Below are 22,293 nucleotides of genomic sequence, written 5' to 3'. Positions count from 1 at the left end.
CAGAAGAGGTTCACCAGGATGTTGCCTGGATTGGAGGGTATGAGCTATAAGGAGAGGTTGGATAAACTTGGGTTGTTTTCTCTGGAGTGTTGGAGGCTGAGGGGAGACCTCAGGGTAGACAGTCAGAGTCTCATTCCCAGGGTAGAAATGTCAGATACCAGAGGACATGCATGTAAGGTGACAGGGGGAAAGTTTAAGGGAGATGTGCCGGGGGGAAGTTTTTTACACAGAGAGTGGTGGGTGCCTGGAACAGAGCTGGGGGTGGAGGCAGACACAATAGTGGTGGTTAAGAGCCATTTAGATAGACACATGAACATGCAGGGAATGAGGGGATATGGACCATGAGAAGGAAGATGGAACGTAAAGTAGACAAGTGTGAGGTGATGCACTTTGGGAGGACAAACCAGGGTAAGACTCACACAGTGAGTGGTAGGGCTCTGAGGTGTGTGGTAGAACAAAGGGACCTGGGAATACAGAGCCATAATTCCTCGAACGTGGCATCACAGGTAGATAGGGTCGTAAAGAGAGCTTTTGGAACATTGACCTTCATAAATCAGGGCACTGAGTACAGGAGTTGGGATGTTATGTTGAAGTTGTACGAGATGTTGGTGAGGCCAAACTTTGAGTGTTGTGTGCAGTTCTGGTCACCTACTTACAGGGAAGATATCAATAAGCTTGAAAGAGTGGCAGAGAAAATTTACACGGATGTTGCCAGGACTTGAGGACATGAGTTACAGGGAAAGGTTGAATAGGTTAGGACTTTATTCCCTGGAGTGCAGGAGAATGAGGGGAGATCTTATAGAGGTGTACAAAATTATGAAGGGTATAGATAGGGTGAATGCATGCAGGCTTTTTCCTCTCAGGTTGGGTGAGACTAGACTAGAGGACATAGGTTTAGGGTGAAAGGTGAAATATTTAAGGGGGAACCTGAAGGGGAACTACTTCACTTAGAGGGTGGTGCGGGTGTGGAATGAGCTGCGATTGGAAGTGGTGGATGTGGGTTCAATTGTAACACTTAAGAGAAGTTTGGATAGGTGCATGGATGGGAGAGGTATGGAGGCCTATGGTCTGCATGCTGGTAGATGAGACTAGGCTTTAAACTAGGCTGGCATGGACTAGATGGGCCAAAGGGCCTGTTTGTGTGCTGTAGTGCCCAATGACTCTATAACTTCATTTGGCATCATGGTCAGTACAGACATGATGGGCGGAAGGGCCTGTTCCTGTGCCGTAATGTTCTATGTCCCACATGTGGTTAGGCAACATCTGTGGGGCTGGGGGGGGGGGAGCAGAGTTAATGTTTTAGTTGATGAGCTTTCATCAGAGATTGTGTGTTTTAGGACGAAAGGTTGAGCAGGTTGGGTATTTACACACTGGAATATAGAAATCAGACGTGACCTTATTGAAACATAAGGTTCTGAGGGTGGATGCTGAGAGGCTATTTCCCCTCATGGGGGTATCTAGAACTACTGAGCATAGTTTCAGAATAAAGGATCACCCATTTAAGATGGAGATAGGGAAGAATTTCTTCTCTCAATGTATCATTAATGATTGGAATCATCTACGGAGGTTGAATCATTGAATATATGCAAGGCTGGGACACAAGGATCGCAGATATCTCAGTAGGTTACAGGCCTGGAGGAGATTAGAGATTTGGGGTGGATGGGAAGAGACAATGAAGCAACTAGACAGAAGTAGATAGAGAGAAACTTTCCTTTCAGCAGAAGGGTCAAGAAACAAGGTACAAAAAACGAGCTGCTGGAGGAACTCAGCGGGTCAGGCAGCATCTGTGGAGGGAGATGGACAGTCGATGCTTTGGGTCGAGACCCTTCATCTGACCTCAACTGTCCAGTTCCCCCCACAGATGCTGCTTGACCCACTGAGCTCCTCCAGCAGTTTGGTTTTTGCTCCAGATTCCAGCATCGGCAGTCTCCAGTCTCCGTAGAATAAAGGTGATTGGTAGCAGAGTCAAAGTGATATACGAAGGTAGGTGTGAAACAAAGCAGATAAAGTCTCCAAAGGGACAAAGGTAGGTTAGAGCTATGGGTGGTCGGATATAATGTGGGGAGATATGAGGTTATCTACAATAATAGGACGGATTATTGTTTGAATGAAGAATGATAAGGATGAGAATATTTAAGGCTGAGGAACGCTGGCCTTTGTGTTGTGTTTTGCTAGTGTTGGAGCAGGATCGTTGATGGGGTACTTAGTGAGGGAAAGTTGTAGTCACATTGCGCCCGAGGGTTTAAAGTAATGGCTTCTACTGGAGACAGAAGAGACTGCTTTTTTTTTAATTTCAGGATAAAATTTACTCATAATAAAAAAATACACACAAAGGAAGAACACAGTGCAAAATACAAAAGCTTAATATTCGTGGCTGTTACATTCAGTAGTGTAAAAACATAAGGAGAGAGAAAAAAAAACACGCAAACATTGCACCATTGCCACTTGTGTGGCTCTCTTTCATTGTTCGAGGGGCTTCCCCACCCAACTCTGCCCCTCCATGAGCAGTAGCGGAAGGAGCCCAGACTGTGGTCCTTCCCCACAGAGCCTTAGCATTGGCTGTACTGAGCTTCAGTACGTCCCTCAGCACGTACTCCTGCAGCCTGGACTGTGCCAGTCAGCAGCATTCCCTTACGGACATCTCGCTGTGCTGGGAGACCAACAAGTTTTGGGCAGACCAAAGGGCGTCCTTCACCGAGTTGATGACCTTCCAGCAGCACTTGATGTCTGTCTCGGTGCGTGTCCCCAGGAATAGCCCGTGGATCAGAGAGTCCTCTGTTATGCAACTGCTAGGGATGAATCGGGCCATGGACCCCTGCATCCGTCTCCACACCCTCTAAGCAAATCCACAGTCTGCAAAGAGGTGGGTGACCGTCTCTTCCCCACCTCAGCCGTCCCGAGGGCAGCGTGAGTTGGGGGTGATGTGTCGTCTGTCGAGGAAAGCTCTGACTGGGAGGGCACCTCTCACTGCCAGCCAAGCGAGGTCTTTGTGCTTGTTGGTCAGATCTGGTGATGAGGCATCCTGCCATATGGTTTGGATGTTTCCTCCGGGAACAAACCCACAGAATCCATAGCGTCCCTGTCCCGCAGTGTCTGCAGGACGTTCCACACTGACCATTGTCTGATGGATTTGGAAGAACTCTTCCACAAAGGACAGGTAGTGTGGCAACATCCAGCTGACTGGGGCGTTGCGCTGTAACGAGGCCAGGCCTATCTTCCGCAGCACCAGGGATAGGTAGAACCTCAGCACGTAGTGACACTTGGTGCCCACATACTTGGGGTCCACACACCCACTGATACAGCCACCCACGAAGGTGGTCATCGGGATGAGGGCAACATTGGGTACACTTTTGCCCCCATTCTCAGGAGACATGCAGCGTGACCTGTCGGACTCGCTCCATCTTGGACCCCCAGATAAACTGAAAGACGTCCCAGGTGATTGTTGAGGCAGAGGAGCGAGGAAACAGGCCACACCTGCACCAGGTACGCCCCACCTGATGACCAAGTTCTTCCCAGTTCTCGAAAGAGAAGGCAGTTTCCACAAACCCAGGTAAAACAACCTTCCCGATCCACTCCAGCCAACTCTTGTTACACGCCTCAGCCCCTCCGAACCAGAACCCCCCCCCAGCACCTTCAGCTAGTCAGAACTGAGGGCAGGCACGGTAGTGTAGCGGTTAGTGTAACGTTATTACAGCGCCAGCGACCAGGGTTCAATTCCGGCCGCTATCTGTCAAGAGTTTGTACGTTCTCCCCGTGACTGCGTGGGTTTCCTCTGGGTGCTCCGGTTTCCTCCCATATTCCAAAGACGTACAGGTTAGGAAGTTGTGGGCATGCTATGTTGGCGCCGGAAGTGTGGCGACACTTGCGGGCTGCCCCCAGAACACTCTACGCAAAAGATGCATTTCACTGTGTGTTTCTATGTACATGTGACTAATCAAGATATCTTATGGTGAAGGGGATGTGGGTCAGTAGGAGGAGTTGTGCTGCTTCTACTGGTTGTGACTTGGTTCTCTGAGCTGTCAGGACCTGTGTTCTGAGGGTGCCATATTACCTCTTTACCCTAATGGCGTCAGCCTTCCTGAACCTTTAGTACAAAGGAAGGACATGTATTAGACTCAGGTTTCATCACAATGCCCTTCACCTTGAACAGTTGCGACGCACCCTTGCCATTGGTTGTACGGTATGTCAATCTTCACGCTGCTTGCTTTGCTACAGCCAATAGAAAAGCAGACTCTTTGTTAGCTGATTGGATCATACTTGACTGCAGGTCAACCGGCCCTCTGTCTTCACTTCTCACTTTTCTATCAGGGCGGAGCAGGTGACACACTTACCCTGGGGTTCAAATCCCTCCCTAGTGCCTTGAATCAATTGCTGGTAAGTGGGGTTAACACAGCTTGGTGCTTGATGGTGAGCATGTTCATGATGGGCTGAAGGGCTTCTTTCTGTGCTGCATGATTCTATGACTATAAGATGCAATGGAGCAGGACAAACTGGGAGAATGGACTGAAATCCCTGCAGGTGGGAGGAAGGGTGGTCACAATAAGGTGATAAGATATCAAGGTTCGAGGTTCGAGGTTCAAGGTCCAAGTTACTTAATTGTCATTCACCCACAAGCTGTAAAACACATGGAGGAACAAAATGTCGTTTCCCCCAGACTCACACAACAAAGCACATACATGAAACAGAAGATGTACAATAAACGCAGACAAAAAAAAATGTGCAAGTACAAACAGTGCAAAAAATTGTATATACAGAATACAAATTTAGTGCAGAGTTTATTAGTCACATGTACATCAAAACACACAGTGAAATGCATCTTTTTTGTACAGTGTTCTGGGGGCAGAGCACTTCCAGCATTTTCTTATTTTGGATTGCCAGATCTTTTGTGCTGGGATCTCACCGTGTGCTTTCATGAACCTGTACCTCAAGCTGAGTCCAAAGTCCCGGTGTTGTACTGAGGGAGTGTTACTTTGTCTGAGGTGCCATCGTTCAGAGGAGATGTTAAACTGTTTTCTCCTGTGGTATAAAAGTGCTCTGAAACAGAACAGAGAGTTATAGAGATGTAGTGTGGACACTATTACCTCTATACGGTAGCAACTGATGAGTCAAACAAAGAGACTCTTAAAGTAATATTTAGTACAACTTAGTCTTTATTAGTACTCAAGTTACCTCGGCTTGCCGCCATACAATTAATTCTCAATAACTCCATGTTTGATTCATTGTTAAAATAAAACATAGAACAGCACAGCACCGGACAGTTCATTCGGCCCACGATGTTGTGCCGATCTTGATGACGATTTATATAAATGTCCTCCTCCTGTGTATCATCCACATCCCTCCATTCCCTTCAGATTCATGTGTCTATCTAAAAAACTCCACCAAACTGCCTGCTTCCACTATTACCCCTGCATAAAAAAACTTGCCCCTCACATTGCCGTTATACTTCCCCCCTCTAACCTTAAAAGCATGTCCACTGGTGTTTGACACTGGGGAAAAGATTCTGACTGTCCACCCTCTCTACGCCTCTCATAATTTTAAAAACCTCAACCAGGTCTCCCTCAGCCTCAGACACTCCAGGGAGAACAACTCAAATTTTTCCAACCTTTTCTTATAGCTCATGCCCTCTAATCCAGGCAGCATCCTGGTAAACCTCTTCTGCACCCTCTCCACAAAAGTCTCCACATCCTTCCCATAATGGGGCAACCAGAACTGCACACAAAATCACAAGAATCACGGCTTGGACATAAATACTACAGGTGCAAGGAGAACTGGGCAGGCAGGGATTGAGACTAGAGGGCACAGGTTTAAGGTGAGGGGGTTGGAGGTTTGGAGGGCATCACTTTTTCAACCAGATGAAGGTTGGAATCTGGAACACACTGCTCAAGAAGGTGGTGGTATTGGTATTGGTTTATTATTGTCACTTGTACCGAGGTACAGTGAAAAGCTTGTCTTACAAACCGATCGAACAGGTCAATTCATTACACAGTGCAGTTACATTGAGTTAGTACAGAGTGCATTGAAGTAGTACAGGTAAAAACAACAACAGTACAGAGTAAAGTGTCACAGCTACAGAGAAAGTGCAGTGCAATAAGATGCGAGGTCACAACAAGATAGATCGTGAGGTCAGAGTCCATCTCATTGTATAAGGGAACCGTTCACTAGTCTTATCACAGTGGGGTAGAAGCTGTCCTTAAGTCTGGTGGTACGTGCCCTCAGGCTCCTGTATCTTCGAACTGATGGAAGAGGAGAGAAGAGAGAATGTCCCGGGTGGGTGGGGTCTTTGATTATGTTGGCTGCTACACCAAGACAACGAGAGATAAAGACATAGTCCAAGGAGGGGAGGCTGGTGTCCGTGATGCGCTGGGCTGTGTCCACAACTCTCTGCAATTTCTTGCAGTCCTGGGCGGAGCCGTTGCCATACCAAGCTGTGATACATCCTGATAAGATGCTTTCTATGGTGCATTGATAAAAGTTAGTGAGAGTCAAAGGGGACAAACCAAATTTCTTTAGCCTCCTGAGGAGGCAGATACTCTCACAACATTGAAGTATCTAGACCAGCACTTGAATCACCAAGGCACAGAAAGCTATGAACCAGCTGCTGGTAAATGGAATTAGTGTGGATGGGTACTTGATGGTTGGCATGGACATGATGGGCTGAAGGGCCTGTTTCTGTGCTGTATGACTCCAAATCTCAATATGCAGTCTGAGTGAAGTGCTTGAAAATTGCCAGGGGATCACATTTTCTTTGATTTTTAGATCCATTTCATATCTAGCTGCAATATCCCAGGCAATATGCTTTACCCAAGGGAAGCTTCTGCTCGTTACACCGTGGCATGGAATCATTAAACAATATTGAGCTGCTCAGCAGAGGTTCTAGGGTTAGTGGATGGGGTGAGATGGCGAATGATTCCATACCACTGTGTAAAGTCCAAAGGGTACCCTTGGGTGAACCTTACTACCTGGGATGTTATGGGTCGGTACTTTCAGGGAACTATGTACCTGTACCCCTAGGTCTCTCTGTTCTGCAACACTCTCCAGGGCCCTACCACTTACTGCGTGAGTTCTGCCCTTGTTTAACGGACCAAAATGCAATACCTTGCACTTGTCCAATTTTAATCCTATTAGGTTGGACCATAATAGTGAAGTCATTGCAGAAGTCAACCATTCCCCCTTCAGCATCCACTTAGATAAGATAAGATATCCTTATTCATCACATGTACATCGAAACACACAGTGAAATGCATCTTTTGCGTAGAGTGTTCTGGGGGCAGCCCGCAAGTGTTGCCACGCTTCCGGCGCCAACATAGCATGCCCACAACTTCCTAACCTGTATGTCTTTGGAATGTGGGAGGAAACCGCAGCACCTGGAGGAAACCCACGCAGACACGGGAAGAACGTACAAACTCCTTACAGACAGCGGCTGGAATTGAACCCGGGTCACTGGCGCTGTAAGAGCCTTACACTAACCGCTACACTACTGTGCCTGCCCATATTTCTACATCTTCCTATGACATAGAAGGTAGTCATTTCGGCCCATTGGGTATATGCCGGCTCACAGTATAGCACTAATTTTCCCTGTAACCTTCACCCCAGACTCCACCACCTTTCTACATGAGGGGCTAATTATAGTGGACAATTAACCTACAAACCCACATGTATGGGAGGAAACCAGAGCACCTGGTCCATGATATTTAGGATATTTATTAAGATATTTAAGATATTTATTTATTAGTCACATGTACATCGAAACACACAGTGAAATGTGTCTCGTATTGGTATTAGTTTATTATTGTCACTTGTACAGAGGTACAGTGAAAACTTGTCTTGCATACTGTTTGTACAGATCAATTCATTACATAGTGCAGTTACATTGAGTTACATCTGTTTGCATTGCTGAGAAGGTGCTGGGAGCAGCCCGCAAGTGTCGCCACTCTTCCAGCGCTAACATAGCATGCCCACAGCTCCTAACCTGCATGTCTTTGGAATGTGGGAGGAAACCGGAGCACCCGGAGGAAACCCATGCAGACATGGGGAAAACATACTAACTCCTTACAGACAGCGGTGGAATTGAACCTGGGTCGCTGGCGCTGTAATAGCGTTATGCTAACTGCTACACTACTGTGCCTGCTTGGAACGAGCTGCCAGAGGAAGTGGTGGACATTTAAAAGACATTTGGACAAGTGCAGGGATAGGAAAGGTCTGGAGGGATTTGGGCCAAATGTAGGCCCAGGTGGACAACTTGGTTTCTCTCCATGACTATCATCTTCTCCGCCTTGTCCATTTAAAGTGCTCATCGAAATACATCTTAAAGATTGAGAGAGTCTCTGCCTCCTCCACCCCCTCAGGCAGCACGTTCCAGATTCCAACCACCCCCTGAGGGAAAATGTTCTTCCTCAGATTGGTATTGGTTTATTATAGTCACTTGTACCGAGGTACAGTGAAAAACCTGTCTTGCATACCGATCGTACAAGTCAATTCATTACACAGTGCAGTTACATTGAGTTCGTCCAGAGTGCATTGATGTAGTACAGGTAAAAACAGTAACAGTACAGAGTAAAGTGTCACAGCTACAGAGAAAGTGCAGTGCAATAAGGTGCAAGGTCACAACAAGGTAGATTGTGAGGTCAGAGTCCATCTCATCGTATAAGGGAACTGTTCAATAGTCTTATCACAGTAGGATAGAAACTGTCTTTAAATCTGGTGGTAGTGCCCTCAGGCTCCTATATCTTCTACCTGATGGGAGAGGAGAGAAGTGAGAATGACCCAGGTGGGTGGGGTCTTTGGTTATGCTGGCTGCTTCACCAAGGCAGCAAGAGGTATAGACAGAGTCCAAGGAAGGGAGGCTGGTTTCCATGATGTGCTGAGCTGTGTCCACAACTCTGCAGCTTCTTGCAGTCCTGGGCAGAGCAGTTGCTGTACCAAGCCGTGATGTATCCAGATAGGGCGCTTTCTAAAATGCCTTTCATTATAATTTTCCCCTAAGTGGAAATATTTCCTCGGCATTCAATCTCAGAATCTGGAATGATACAGAACATAGAACACTACAGCACAGGGACAGGCCCTTTGGCCCACAACGTCTGTGCCGAACATTGTAGAGAAGAGAAGAACAGAGTACACCACTGTGCAAGACACAAGAGATTCTGCAGATGCTGGAAATCTGGAGCAACACACACAAAATGCTAGAGGAACTCAGCAGGTCAGGCAGCATCTGTGGAGGGAAATGAACAGTTGACGTTTTGGGTCGAGACCCTTCATCAGGACTGGAAAGGAAGAGGACGGAAGCCAGAATAAGAAGGTGAGGGGAGGGGGAGGAGCACATGCAGGCAGGTGACAGGTGAGTCCAGGTGAGAGGGGGAAGGTAGGTGAGTGGGGGAGGGGGGAGATGTATAAAGCTCAGAGGTGATAGGTAGAAGAGGTAAAGGACTGAAGAAGGAGGAATCCGGTCGGAGAGTACAGTAGACCATGGAAAAAAGGGAAGCAAGAGGGGATTTGATGATCAGCTCATAAGGATGGGGGAGAGGGGAGGGAAGGGGTGAGGGGGCCACAGCAATGAGGGAAACAAAGCAGGGAAGGGGGAAAAAGAAAAAAAAGAAGGGGGAAGAGGGGAGGGGTTTCATTGCAAGGATGGCGTGCAAATTCGTGAAGCAGTCCGTATCTTCACAAGGGCAGCGTGTTGGCACAGCTCAGAGATCTGCTGTATCCCAGCTCCCGTTACCTGGGCCGGATCTATCGGTGCGGAGTTTGCACGTTCTCCCTGTGACCACGCGGGTTTGCCCCGGCCGCTTCGGTTTCCTCCCGCGTCCCAAAGATGTCCCGGTCGGTATGTTAATTGCCCACTGTAAGTTACCCCGAGTGTGGCTGGGCGATAGGAGAATGAAACGGAGTTGATGGGCATGTGGGAGAACAGGGAAATTAACTGAAGAATTGAATTGAAGGAATGATTTTGAGAGCAACACTGACTTAAGGGACCAGATCATCTCCTTCTAAGTTGTCAGAAATATAAGCACAAAAGTGTAAACAAATCCTTCACCATTTTAAAGACTTCTGTTAGTGGGTAGTTCAAGGGAGATAACAGAGGAAGGATTTTTACCCAGAGAGTGGTTGGGGCATGGAATGCGCTGCCTGGGGTGGTGGTGGAGGCAGGTACATTGGTCAAATTCAAGAGATTACTAGATAAGCATATGGAGGAATTTAAAATAGAGGGATATGTGGGAGGAAGGGGTTAGATAGTCTTAGGTGAGGTTTAAAGGACGGCACAACATTGTGGGCTGAAGGGTCTGTATTGTGCTGTACTGTTCTATGTTCTATGTTAGTTCACCTTTCAGCTGCCTACCACGTTTCCTACCACTCTAACAGCAAAAGGCACTTCATTGTGTGGATATAGTAGCATCATGGGCAGCCCAAACGAGAGTCACTGGACCAGTTCCTGGGAGAAGAGGGTTGTCCTATCAAGAGAAGCTAAGAGGTTGGGTCTGTGTTCCTTGGAGTTTAGAATAAGGAGGGGTGACCTCATTCAAACGTGTAAGATCCTATGGGGGCTTGACAGGGTAGATGAGGAGATGTTTCCACTAGTGGGAGAGTCATGAACAAGGGGACGGATCTTCAAAACTAGGGACAGGTCAGATAAAACTGAGGTGGGTAGAAATATTTGGAATTCTCTGCCCTGAGGGTGGTGGAGGTCAGATTGTTAGATGTTTTTAAATCAGAGATAGACAAATATTTGGCAGATCGAGGAATTGAGGGTTATGGAGAACTGGCACAGAAGAGGAGCTGCCAGCATGGATCAGCCATGAATTGGAATTGGAGTCGGTTTATAATTGTCACCTGTACAGTGAAAAACTTGTCTTGCATACCGTTCATACAGATCAATTCATTACACAGTGCATTGCGGTAGTACAAGGTAAAACAATAACAGAATGCAGAATAAAGTGTTACAGTCACAGAGAAAGTGCAGTGCAATAAGATGCAAGGTCATAATGAGGTAGATTGTGAGGCCAAGGGTCCATCTTATTGTACTAGGGGACTATTCAATAGTCTTGTAACAGTGGGATAGAAGCTGTCCTTGAGCCTGGTGGTACGTGCTTTCAGGCTTTTGTATCTTCTACCCGATGGGAGAGGGAAGAGAGAATGTCCGGAGTGGGTGGGGTCTTTGATTATGTTGGCTGCTTTATTGCTATTGGTATTGGTTTATTATTGTTACTTGTACCGAGGTACAGTGAAAAACTTGTCTTGCTTACCAATCGTACAGGTCAATTCATTACACAGTGCAGTTACATTGGGTTGGTACAGAGCGTATTGATGTAGTACAGGTAAAAACAGTCAGTGAGAAGTGTAGACAGAGTCAATGGAGGGGAGGCTGGTTTCCGTGATGCGCTGGGCTGTGTCCACAACTCTCTGCAGTTTCTTGCGGTCCCGGGCAGAGCAGTTGCCATACCAAGCCGTGATGCATCCAGATAGGTGCACCGATTAAAGTTCGTGAGTCAAAGGGGACATGCCAAATTCCTTTAGCCTCCTGAGGAAGTAGAGGCGCTGGTGAGCTTTCTTGGCCGTGGCGTCTATGTGGTTGGACCAGGACAGGCTTTTGGTGATGTTCACTCCTAGGAACTTGAAGCTCTCAACCCTCTTGACCTCAGCACCATTGCTGTAGACAGGTTCATGTACACCGCCTCCTTTTCCTGAAGTCAATGACCAGTTCTTTTGTTGACATTGAGGGAAAGGTTTTGTCATGACACCATGTCACTAAGCTCTCTATCCAACTATGGCAATAGTCATTGAGTCATACAGCACAGAAACACCCACCGAGTCCATGCTGACCACTAATCAGCCATTTACACTTGGGAGTTGGAGAAATGTCTGAAATAAAAATAATTTGCAAGGCTGCAAAATTGGGTGGGGTGTGCACAGTTCTGCCAAGGTGAGATCGGCTGAGTGGTCTCTTGCACTGGACACCATTCAGTGAAGGCAGTGGTGGTAATTAAATCAATTTAATTATTATTTAAGTAACCAAATTCTTGCATTTCCATCGTGGCTCCCACATCCCCTTACACGGTGTTCCAGAACGCTTGGCAGCCAGTGAAATACTTTGTGAAGTGCCCTCTGAGAAATATCACAAATTGGGGGAAAAATGTTCGTTTAAATATCTGTTAGCAGAAATTTTAATGTCAGCGGAATTGTTGTAACCACAAGGGGTTAAATGGTGTGTGGCTCCAGCCTCCGAAGGGTAGCCTGATCCCAGCGCTCGCTGGTGTTGACTGGTGTAGTGTGTCGTATGTGTGTGATTTTTTTTACGTGTCTTGATCCGGGAGGTGTCTAACTGTGAGTTCTGTGAGTGCAGCGATTGCTTCATTCTGCATGTGGCCGGGGCGAAGGCTTCTGTTGTGTGTGAGAGACAGAGAAAGTACGTTTCCACTGCCTAGTAAAATAGCTCAGGCGATTAATTCCAAAGCTTGCATTTGTTTTGCGGTTTAATTGTTATTTTTTTTCGCTGGGAGAGAGGCCCCTGTTTTGACCTGTTTTTCTGTTGGATCGCGGACGACACAGAGGACACATTACACCCGGTTACTTTGTATCCCTGAATCGCTTGGATACATCATCGTCAGAGGCCTTGTCGCAAATCCCGGGCAGCAGCAAACAGCAGAAATGATACATATTATTTTGTAACCAGTGAAACTACAGCGTTGCTTCATCTTGCTTGGGATTTCCGGAGCGGTTGTAAGTCTCTGCGTGAGTGGGGAGCGATCAGGTAAGGGGATCTATCGACCATTTTATAAATGCACACATAAGAGAAAAAAATTGTGTGTGTGTGTGTGCGCGGTCTGTTTATCTGAAATAACGTAAATGGGGAGAACGCGTACTTCATAAGTCGTCAGTTTCAGACCCTGGAGAAATTGACCAGGGGCTCTCCCGGGCTTACAGTTCTCGGCGATTTCCCTCTCGGGATCCTGAGTGCCTTCATAAGATTTCAACGTCCTTTCTGCACCCCCCTCCCTCCCCCGGCCAACCAAGAGAATAGCCGAGCTTTCCTCATGCAAGCATCTGTCTTGATCTTTAGAGACCCACTGGTTATAGGAATAATCAAAAATATCTTTAAATCTTGGGTTGAACGAACATGGTTATTTCGTGTTTAATTGTCTTGTAGGTGGAAAACCTGGTTTCTGTGCTGTGTGTTATGTTTATATTATATTTTGATATCCGTGCTTCTTTCGATCTGTTTTCCCTTGCAGTCTTGGGGAAGGTCTATATGTGTTTGTGTGTGTGGGGGGGGGGGGTGAGGTTTGCTGGTGTAAGGGTTCTGTTAATTCCCCTCCCCCCCGCACACACGCACACACACACACACACACACAAAATGAGCCCCTTTAAAAGGTTGGTGACTGGGAAATCTATAAACAGTCTTTAACCTGTTCCTCCCGGTGGTCAGTTTGGTCAATGCGTGGCTGAAGGCTTGAAATGTTTAAATGATATTAGCCGCAGGTTATTGATTGTGTGTTTAATTTATTGTTTATAACAAAAAGCTGGCCGTAAAGCCATGCTGTTTTTATTTAATGCTTCTTTTCTTTACCTGCCAGTCCCTTTTACTTGGTGCCTGGTCAGCTAAGGACACTGACCCCTTGTGGGGTCCAGAATCTCACAAGTCCTGGAAGCTCACTCTGCCCAGTCGGAGGCAAGTCTATTCCATTGCAGAGGACACTGGACCATCCCTTTATACATATGAAATAGGAGCAGGAGTGGGCCATCTGGCCCGTCGAGCTTGCTCCGCCATTCAATAAGATCATGGTTGATCTGGCCATGGACTCAGCTCCACCTACCTGCATTTTCCCTCATGACCCTGAATTCCCCTACTATACAAAGATCTATCTACCTGTGGCTTAAATATATTGAACGAGGCAGCCTCCACTGCTTCCCTGGGCAGGCATCTCCACAGATTCACTGCTTTCCAGGAAATGCAGTTCCCTCCTCTTGCCTGCGGTACTGCAGCGGTTAGCGTAATGCTATTACAGCGCCAGCGACCCGTGTTCAATTCCAGCCGCTGTCTGTAAGGAGTTTGTATTTTCTCCCCGTGACTGCGCGAGTTTCCTCCGGGTGCTCCGGTTTCCTCCCACATTCCAAAGACGTATGGGTTAGGAAGTTGTGGGCATGCTATGTTGGCGCCGGAAGTGTGGTGACACTTGCGGGCTGCCCCCAGAACACTCTACGCAAAAGATGCATTTCACTGTGTGTTTCTATGTACATGTGACTAATAAAGATATCTTATCTTATCTCTGTCCTAAAGCTACTCCTCTGAATCTTGAGGCTATGCCCCATCTACCAGTGGAGACAACTTTCCTGCCTCTGTCTTGTCGATCCCTTTCATAATTTTTTTTTGTTTCTCTAAGATCCCTTTATCTTCAGTGGCTGAGCTCTCTGCCACCTTGGACCTCTGGTAAAAGCATCTCCTCCCTGCTCTTCCCCTCCTTGCCCCCTTAACGACCAACTCAAGCCCAACAACAACTTGGGTTGCATGTGGTAGAAGCACCCCTGTTGGCAGACAACATCCGTCTAAACACATCGATTCTAAGGATCAGCTGAGGGGAGGAAAGGAAGGGGTAGGGAGGAGGTCCAGGAGCCCAGAGTGAGGGGCCTGACTTGGATGACAGGTGGCATCCACCAGTGTTGGAGTGGAGGGTGCTGGGGGACGCTACGAGAATGCAGGGTTTTCATTGGATGGGGAGGGCTGTGGGGAGAGGCCATGGTGGGATTTGAAAACTCACAAGAAAATAGGAGCAGGAGTAGGCCACCAGGGGACGGTAGCCGAAAACTAGAGGGCATCAGTTTAAGGTGAGAGGTGAAGGATTTAGAAGGGACCTGAGGTGCAACTTCTTCACGTGGTGGGTATATGGAACGGGCTGCCAGAGGAAGTGGTTGAGGCAGGTACAATAATAACATTTAAGACATTTGGATAAATACATGGACAGGAGGGGTTTAGAGGCATATGGGTCAACACACGGGCAAGTGGGATGAGCTTGGTGGGCAGCATGGACAAGTTGGGCCGAAGGGCCTGTTTCCATGCTGTGTAATTCCATGACTCTACGGAATTGGTTTACTCCTGTCGCATGTACTGAGGTACAGTGAAAAACTTGTCTTGCATACCGTTCATACAGGTCAATTCATTACACAGTAGATTGAGGTAGTACAGGGTAAAGTAATAACAGAATGCAGAGTAAAGTGTCACAGTTACAGAGAAAGTGCAGTTCAGGCAGATAATAAGGTGCAAGTTCATAATGAGGTAGATTCTGAGGTCAAGAGTCTATCTTATCGTACAAGGGAACCGTTCAATAGTCTTACAACAGCGGGATAGAAGCTATCCTTGAGCCTGGGGGTACGTGCTTTCACGTTTCTGCCTGATTGGGGGTGGGGTGGGGGGGAGAAGAGAGAATGTCTGGGGTGGGTGGGGTCTTTGACTATGCTGGCTGCTTAACCGAGGCAGCGAGAAGTTCAGACAGTCTTTAACCAGGCCCCTTAAGCCTGCATCTCCATTCAAATCATGGCTGATTTGTGCTGGTCTCAACTCCTCTTCTGTGCCAGAATGTGAATTGCCAAATTGAGATGGGTTGGAGAGAGATCTTTCCCACAAGTGTCCCTCCCTGATCCCTTGTGCTCCAGTTCCATGAAGTTCCCCTGTTGGCCCATTCTTGTCCAGTGACCCCACAAGGGCTCAGTGTCCTTAACTGACCAGGAATGTGGTAAAAGGGAGTGGTGGGTAAGGATGAGAAGCATTAAATCACTAAGGACCCTCACCATCTGGGACACGCCCTCTTCTTGTTACTACCATCGGGGAGGAGGTACAGGAGCCTGAAGACCCACACTCAACGATTCAGGAACAGCGTCTTCCCCTCCGCCATCAGACTTCTGAACGGTCCATGAACATTACCTTGTCATTCCTTGTTGCTCTAGCACTATTTATTAATCTTGTAATTTTTTGTCATTGCACTGTACTGCTGCCGCAAAATAACACATTTCACGACAGATAAGTCAGTGATAATAAACCTGATTCTGAAATAAAAACTGCATGCCATTAAGGCAATCCATCCAATACGTTGAACTGGACCAGAACATGATATCAAGCCCTTGGTTGTAAGCCCCATTTACTGTTCAATTATATCGAAGCTGACGGGATTAAGTTTTGTTGGTCTATGATAATGCATGGTAGATTGGTTATCACTGACACACCAACACATATTTTGGCATTAACTCCCACCTGAGCTGAATTTCTCCCCCCGTGTCACTGCATTCTGATTAAGAACAGGCACCCTGGCTTATTGTGCCTCCCTCTGGCCCTGCCCCACTCCTTGCCAACTTGTGCAAACGGGGCAAGTTCACCACCTCCGACCACAGTTCCCACAGAAGGCACTTAATTCAGTAGGCGATCTGGGACCAGAAATTCACCTGCAGAGTGCCCCAAAATAAGCAGTCACGCACTGACGTGAATGAGGTGGTTACGGACTTTGTGCACGTCGCTGAGTGAGTAATGGCAGACGTGAATATGGTATTAACTTCTTTTTGCTTTGAGATTTTCATGTAAACCTGGTGCTGATGTGATGGGACCTGGCTTGGTCAGGTGTCGTTAATAATGAAGTAAAGCCAATCATTTGTTTCCAGTGATATTTTCAACCACGTTGGTCTGAATCACGATGAGCTGTTCAGTAGGTTGTAGCCAACACAAGTGGCGCAGCAGGTAAGGCTGCTGCCTCACAGGCCCCCAGAGACCTGGGTTCGATCCTGACCTCCGGTGCTGCCTGTGTGGAGTTTGCATTATTCTCCCTGTAAGTGTGTGGGTTTCACCTGGGTGCTCCAATCCCCTCCCCGGCTTCCTCAACCGCCCCCCCCCCCCCCCCCCCCCCCCCCATCCCAAAGACGTGCAGGTGGTAGGCTAATTGGCTGCTGTAAATCGCTGTTAGAGTTATAGAGCTTTACAGGCATGGAAAGAGGCCCAACTCATCCATGCTGACCAAGTTGACTAACTGAGCTAGTCTCGGTTGCCCGTGTTTGGCCCATATCCCTCTAAACCTTTCCCATCCATGTACCTGTCCTTTATACATTGTAATTGTACCCGCCTCTACCACTTCCTCTGGCAGCTGGTTCCATCTACCCACCGCCCTCTGTGTGGGAGAAACTGCCCCTCTGGTCCCCTTTAAATCTTCCTCCTCTCGCTTTAAATCTGTGCCCTCTGGGTTTGGACTCCCCTGTGTTACACTTGTGGCAGGGAGACGGCAGTTAGTGTGTAAATGAGTGGAGATGTCCAGAGAATAGAATGTGATTCCCGCAGGATTGGTGTAAGTGGGTGCTGGACAGTGGGTGAGGACCTGTTGGTGTGAAGAGGCTGTTTCTGTGCTGTGTGAGCCCACGATTCCATCTCCCCTGCAGTCGTGCACAGTGCTGCACAACTCTCTTCCAAACTGTGACCCGAGCTGCGAGGCCAGTCACCACCCACCCACCCCCCCCCCCCACCTCCCACTGCCCCTCACCTCCCCCAATGGTTCCAGCAGGTTCCTCCTTCACCATTAAGTGAGTGGCAACGCATCTGCAGGAGTGGGTCCACGTTGGTCAGATGAGGAAAGAACCTGGAGAGAGGCACTGGCCAAAGATGGTGACACTCACGGCAGGGAGAGGTCTGTAAGGCCAGCGGTCTCGCTCTGAATGCCTGCACTTTGGGGAATCAGAATCAGATTTGTCATCACTGACATGGATGGCATGAAATTTGCTGTTTTGCAGCCGCAGCACAGTGCAAAGACATAAAATTACTGAAAAACTGGCATGCCTTCTTCCAGGACGCAAGAGGTTCTGCAGATGCTGTAATCTGGAGCAACACACACGTAATGCTGGAGGAACTCAGCAGGTCAGGCAGCATCTGTGGAGGGAAATAAACAGTCGACACTGCCCTCCATAGATGCTACCTGACCTGCTGAGTTCCTCCAGCATTTTGCGTGTATTGTGCCTTCTTCGTGATTGCATCAATGTGCTGGGCCCAGGATATATCCTCCGAGACGTTGACGCCCAGGAGCTTGAAGCTGCTCACCCTTTCCGCCGCTGACCCCTCAGTGAGGACTGGTGTGTGTTCTCCCGACTTCCCCTTCCTGAGGTCCACAATCAGTTCCTTGGTCTTGCTGACATTGAGTGCGAGGTTGTTGTTGCGACACCACTCAACCAGCCGATCTATCTCACTCCTGTACACCTCCTCGTCGCCATCTGAGACTCTGCCAACAGCGGTGGTGTTGTCGGCAAATTTATAGATGGCGTTTGAGCTGTGTTTAGCCACGCAGTCATGTGTAGAGAGAGTAAAGCAGTGGAGCCCTGCAGTGCAACCAAAGACCCCTTCCACTTGGGACTGCAAAAGTGGAAGGGTCCCCACTTTATCAGTAGACACCTCTTTGCCTTCTGCAGTGCAGCACGTGGCTCGTGTGGCCTTCCTCAGCAGAAGGACCCTGCAAGGATCCTGAGGCAAGGTTACTGAGAATGAGCGTGACCTTGACTTTGAGACCAGCCACTTGTGTTTGGCTGCTGCGCTAACCTCCAGAAGCAGCCAAACACAAGTGCCTGCACTACCCGTAGAGTCAAAGTCAGGGCTGTGCTCGCTCTCTGAAACTCAGCCTCAGGAACTTTACAGGCTCTCTCTGCTACGCTGGCACTTTCCTGCTCCCTGTTGCCTGGCTAAAGAAAAGCTCCACTGGCAAAGCAGGGAGCCATATATCTTTGAATAAATGTAATGTTTTGCATTCTCATTGAGACGGGGCATTTGGCTGAGGAGGATGGTTTTCAAAATTTCAGGTATTTGTAGAGGACACATGAGGCTCCTATCTCCCAGGCAACTTTCTGCATAAGACCCTTTGCAGAAGGAAGCTGCTGCTTGGATGCACTGTTCACCATTAGCCTGTGCAATTCCTCTGTTCCCAGCCTTATTCTGTCACTCCCTCCCACCACTGCAATGATGCACTCATTCCTTGGCAATACTCTCCAGTACTTGGAAGAGTGCTGCTGTTTCAAGGTGTAACCATATACTGGCTCCTCTCCTCTGAGGAAAAGATGCTACTAATTTGGGAAATTTGACCCCAAATGCTCACTGTGACCGAACCAAGTGATGTTACACGAGGGTGAGAGAAAATATTGCTTAGGAACCAGTGTGAAGAAATTTACTTTATTTGTAAAAGATCATGTAGATGAAGGTATTGCTCGTGCGGTTTTAACATTAGAAAAAAAATAGCGCAGAGGAATTTCTAATCCATGTAATCTGATCTTACGGTTCAAGTTATGAATTTTGCCTTATGAATGTGCTTAAAATCATGAGTCGATGTTTATTCTGGTTTATGCTGAAGTATTGATACTTTGAACCAGGAAGTAATATTTTTCATTGTGAGTCTGAGCATCTGTTCTGTCTCCTGGGGTGGGTGCTCTCATCTGAGTCAAATGTTCAACTCCCACTCCTGAGCACATTCCACACTCGCACTGCAGTTCAGAAGGAGGGCTGCACTTTTGGGAATGCTGCATTTGGAATAAGGTAATAAACCGAGGTACTGTTTGCTTCATCCTGCTGTCTCGAACTTAGAAATCCCCCCCTCATCATTAAGATCTGTCAAGAGGGAGCTGGATAGGTAACAGAGAGAAATGGGTTTGCAGAGTTATGAGGGATGTATGGGAATGGGACTGGCTGTATTGTTTTGCTGAGAGCCAGCATGAACTCGATAGGCTGAATGGCCTCCTTGTATGCCAATACAGTCCTGTAATTCTGTGACGGTACCCGACCTTCATCAGGTTGGTGTGGCCACATTGACTGTCAAGTTTTGTCAATAATTCATCGGCTGTGTATGGTGTACCAAGGTCGTGAACAGTCCTGTGGAGAGGGCTCCACTGTCAGTATCGGCGTTAATGGCGCTTGGTATGGCAACTGCTCTGCCCGAGTCCGCAAGGAACTGCAGAGGGTTGTGGACACAGCCCAGCGCGTCACAGAAACCAGCCTCCCCTCCATGGACTCTGTCTACACTTCCCGATGCCTCGGTAAAGCAGCCAGCAAAATCAAAGACCCCACCCACCCTGAACATTCTTTCTTCCCCCCCCCCCCCCCCCCAATAAGGCAGAAGATACAAAAGCCTGAAAGCACGCACCACCAGGCTCAAGGACAGCTTCTATCCCGCTGTTATAACTATTGAATGGTCCCCTAGTACGATAAGATGAACTCTTGACCTCACAGTCTACCATGCACCTTATTGTCTGCCTGCACGGCACTTTCTCTGTAACTGTAACACTTTATTCTGCATTCTGTTATTGTTTTCCCTTGTACTACCTCAATGCACTGTGTAATGAACTGATTTGTACGGATGGCACCACCCCCCCCCCCCCCCCCCCCCCCCCCACCATTGACTATTGTCAAGAATCATGATGGAAAATACAATTTCTTGGTTCCAACTAACAATACCTCAAATATTGGAGGCCATAATTGACATTCAAAACTCACAACTGGACCATGCAGATAAGAGTAACTTCAAATTCCAGACCCTAAGACTCTTTCTGCACTGCTCTCTGTGGTAGAGATTTCCAAGATTTCACAGAAATACCTTCTCACCTCCATCTTAAATGGGTGACCCCTTTATTCTGAAACCATAATGCTCTGTTCTATTTACCCTGCCAAGTGAAGTATCCTCTCAGCATCCATCCTGTCAATAAGCTCACTTCCCATTCCTCTGAGCCAATGAGTTTAGGCCCAATCTGCTCCACCTTTCCTCGGACGGCAACCCTTTGATTCCAAGAATCAATCTAGTGAACCCTCTCTGTACTACCTTCAATGTAAGCATGCCAACAATTAAATAAAGAAACCGGGGTTGGTCTTAGTAGCAGAAAGACTTAGTTACTTTAATACTCCATCCTCTTTGCAAAAAGGCCCAAGGTGTCATTTCCCTGTCTGGTCCCTTGCTGTATCTGAATGTTAACTTTCTGCATTCCATGTACAAGGACCTAAGATCCTCCTCTACAGCAGTAGCATCTCTCCATTCATAGAGTTGTACAGCACAGAAACAGGCCCTTCACCTCACCATGTCCATGCTGACCACCATGCCTATCTGTGCTAATCCCACTTGCCTGCATTAATTGGTATTGGTTTATTATTGTCACAAGTACTGAGGTACAGTGAAAAACTTGTCTTGCATACTGATCGTACAGATCAATTCATTACACAGTGCACTGACGTAGTACAGGGTAAAAACAATAACAGAATACAGAGTAAAGTGTCACAGCTACAGGGAAGTGCATTGCAGGTAGACAATAAGGAGCACGGTCATAACAAGGTAGATTGTGAGGTCAAGAGCCTACCTCATTGTGTAAGGGAACCGTTCAATAGTCTTATCACTGTGGGATGTGCCCTCAGGCTCCTGTATCTTCTGCCTGATGGGAGAGGGGAGAAGAGAGAATGACCTGGGTGGGTGGGGTCTTTGATTATGCTGGCTGCTTCACTAAGGCAGTGAGAGGTATAGACATAGTCCAAGGAGGGGAGGCTAGTATCCGTGATACACTGGGCTGTGTCCACAAATCACTGCAGTTTCTTGCAGTCACAGGCAGAGCAGTTGCCGTACCAAGCCGTGATACATCCAGATAGGATGCTTTCTATGGTGCATCAATAAAAGTTGGTGAGGGTGAAAGGGGATATGCCAAATTTCTTTAGTCTTCTGAGAAAGTAGAGGCACTGGTGAGCTTTCTTGGCCATGGCGTCTGTGTGGTAGGACCAGGACAGGCTATTGGTGATGTTCACTCCTAGGAACTTGATGCTCTCAACCTCAGCACCATTGATGTCGACAGGTGCATGTGCACCGCCCCCTTTTCTAAAGTTAATGACCAGCTCTTTTGTTTTGCTGACACTGAGGGAAAGGTTGTTGTCATGACACCATGTCACTAAGCTCTCTATCTCCTTCCTGTATTCCAACTCATTGTTATTTGAGATACGGCCCACTACAGTGGCATCATCTGCAAACTTGTAGATGGAGTTAGAGCAGAATCTAGCCACAGTCATGAGTAGATAGGGAGTAGAGTAGAGGGCTGAGGACACAGCCTCATGGGGCACCAGTGTTGAGAATAATCGTGCTGGAGGTATTGCTACTTATCCTCACTGATTGTGGTCTGTTGGAGAGGAAGTCAAGGATTCTGTTGCAGAGGGAGGTGTTGAGTTCCAGGTCTTGAAGTTTGATGATGAGTTTGCTTGGAATTATAGTATTGAAGGTGGAGCTGTAGTCAATAAACAATAGTCTAATGTAGGTGTCTTTACTGTCCAGATGCTCC

General features: G+C 47.6%; 1 protein-coding gene across 2 annotated transcripts in view; it reads left to right on the top strand.

Annotated features, from left to right (window-relative positions):
• The first annotated feature begins 12,283 nt into the window (after positions 1–12,283).
• nrip1a (nuclear receptor interacting protein 1a) overlaps positions 12,284–22,293 on the top strand; it is a 109,495-nt gene continuing 99,485 nt past the window's right edge. For both annotated transcript variants that reach the window (XM_052015237.1, XM_052015238.1), the window contains exon 1: positions 12,284–12,742. The gene's annotated coding sequence lies outside the window, so the exon portion shown is untranslated. The remainder of the gene's footprint in view (positions 12,743–22,293) is intronic.

Source organism: Pristis pectinata, chromosome 4 (assembly GCF_009764475.1).
Source record: "Pristis pectinata isolate sPriPec2 chromosome 4, sPriPec2.1.pri, whole genome shotgun sequence".
NCBI lineage: Eukaryota > Metazoa > Chordata > Chondrichthyes > Rhinopristiformes > Pristidae > Pristis > Pristis pectinata.
Note: the sequence above shows the minus strand (reverse complement) of the source record. Positions and strands in the feature narration are given on the sequence as shown.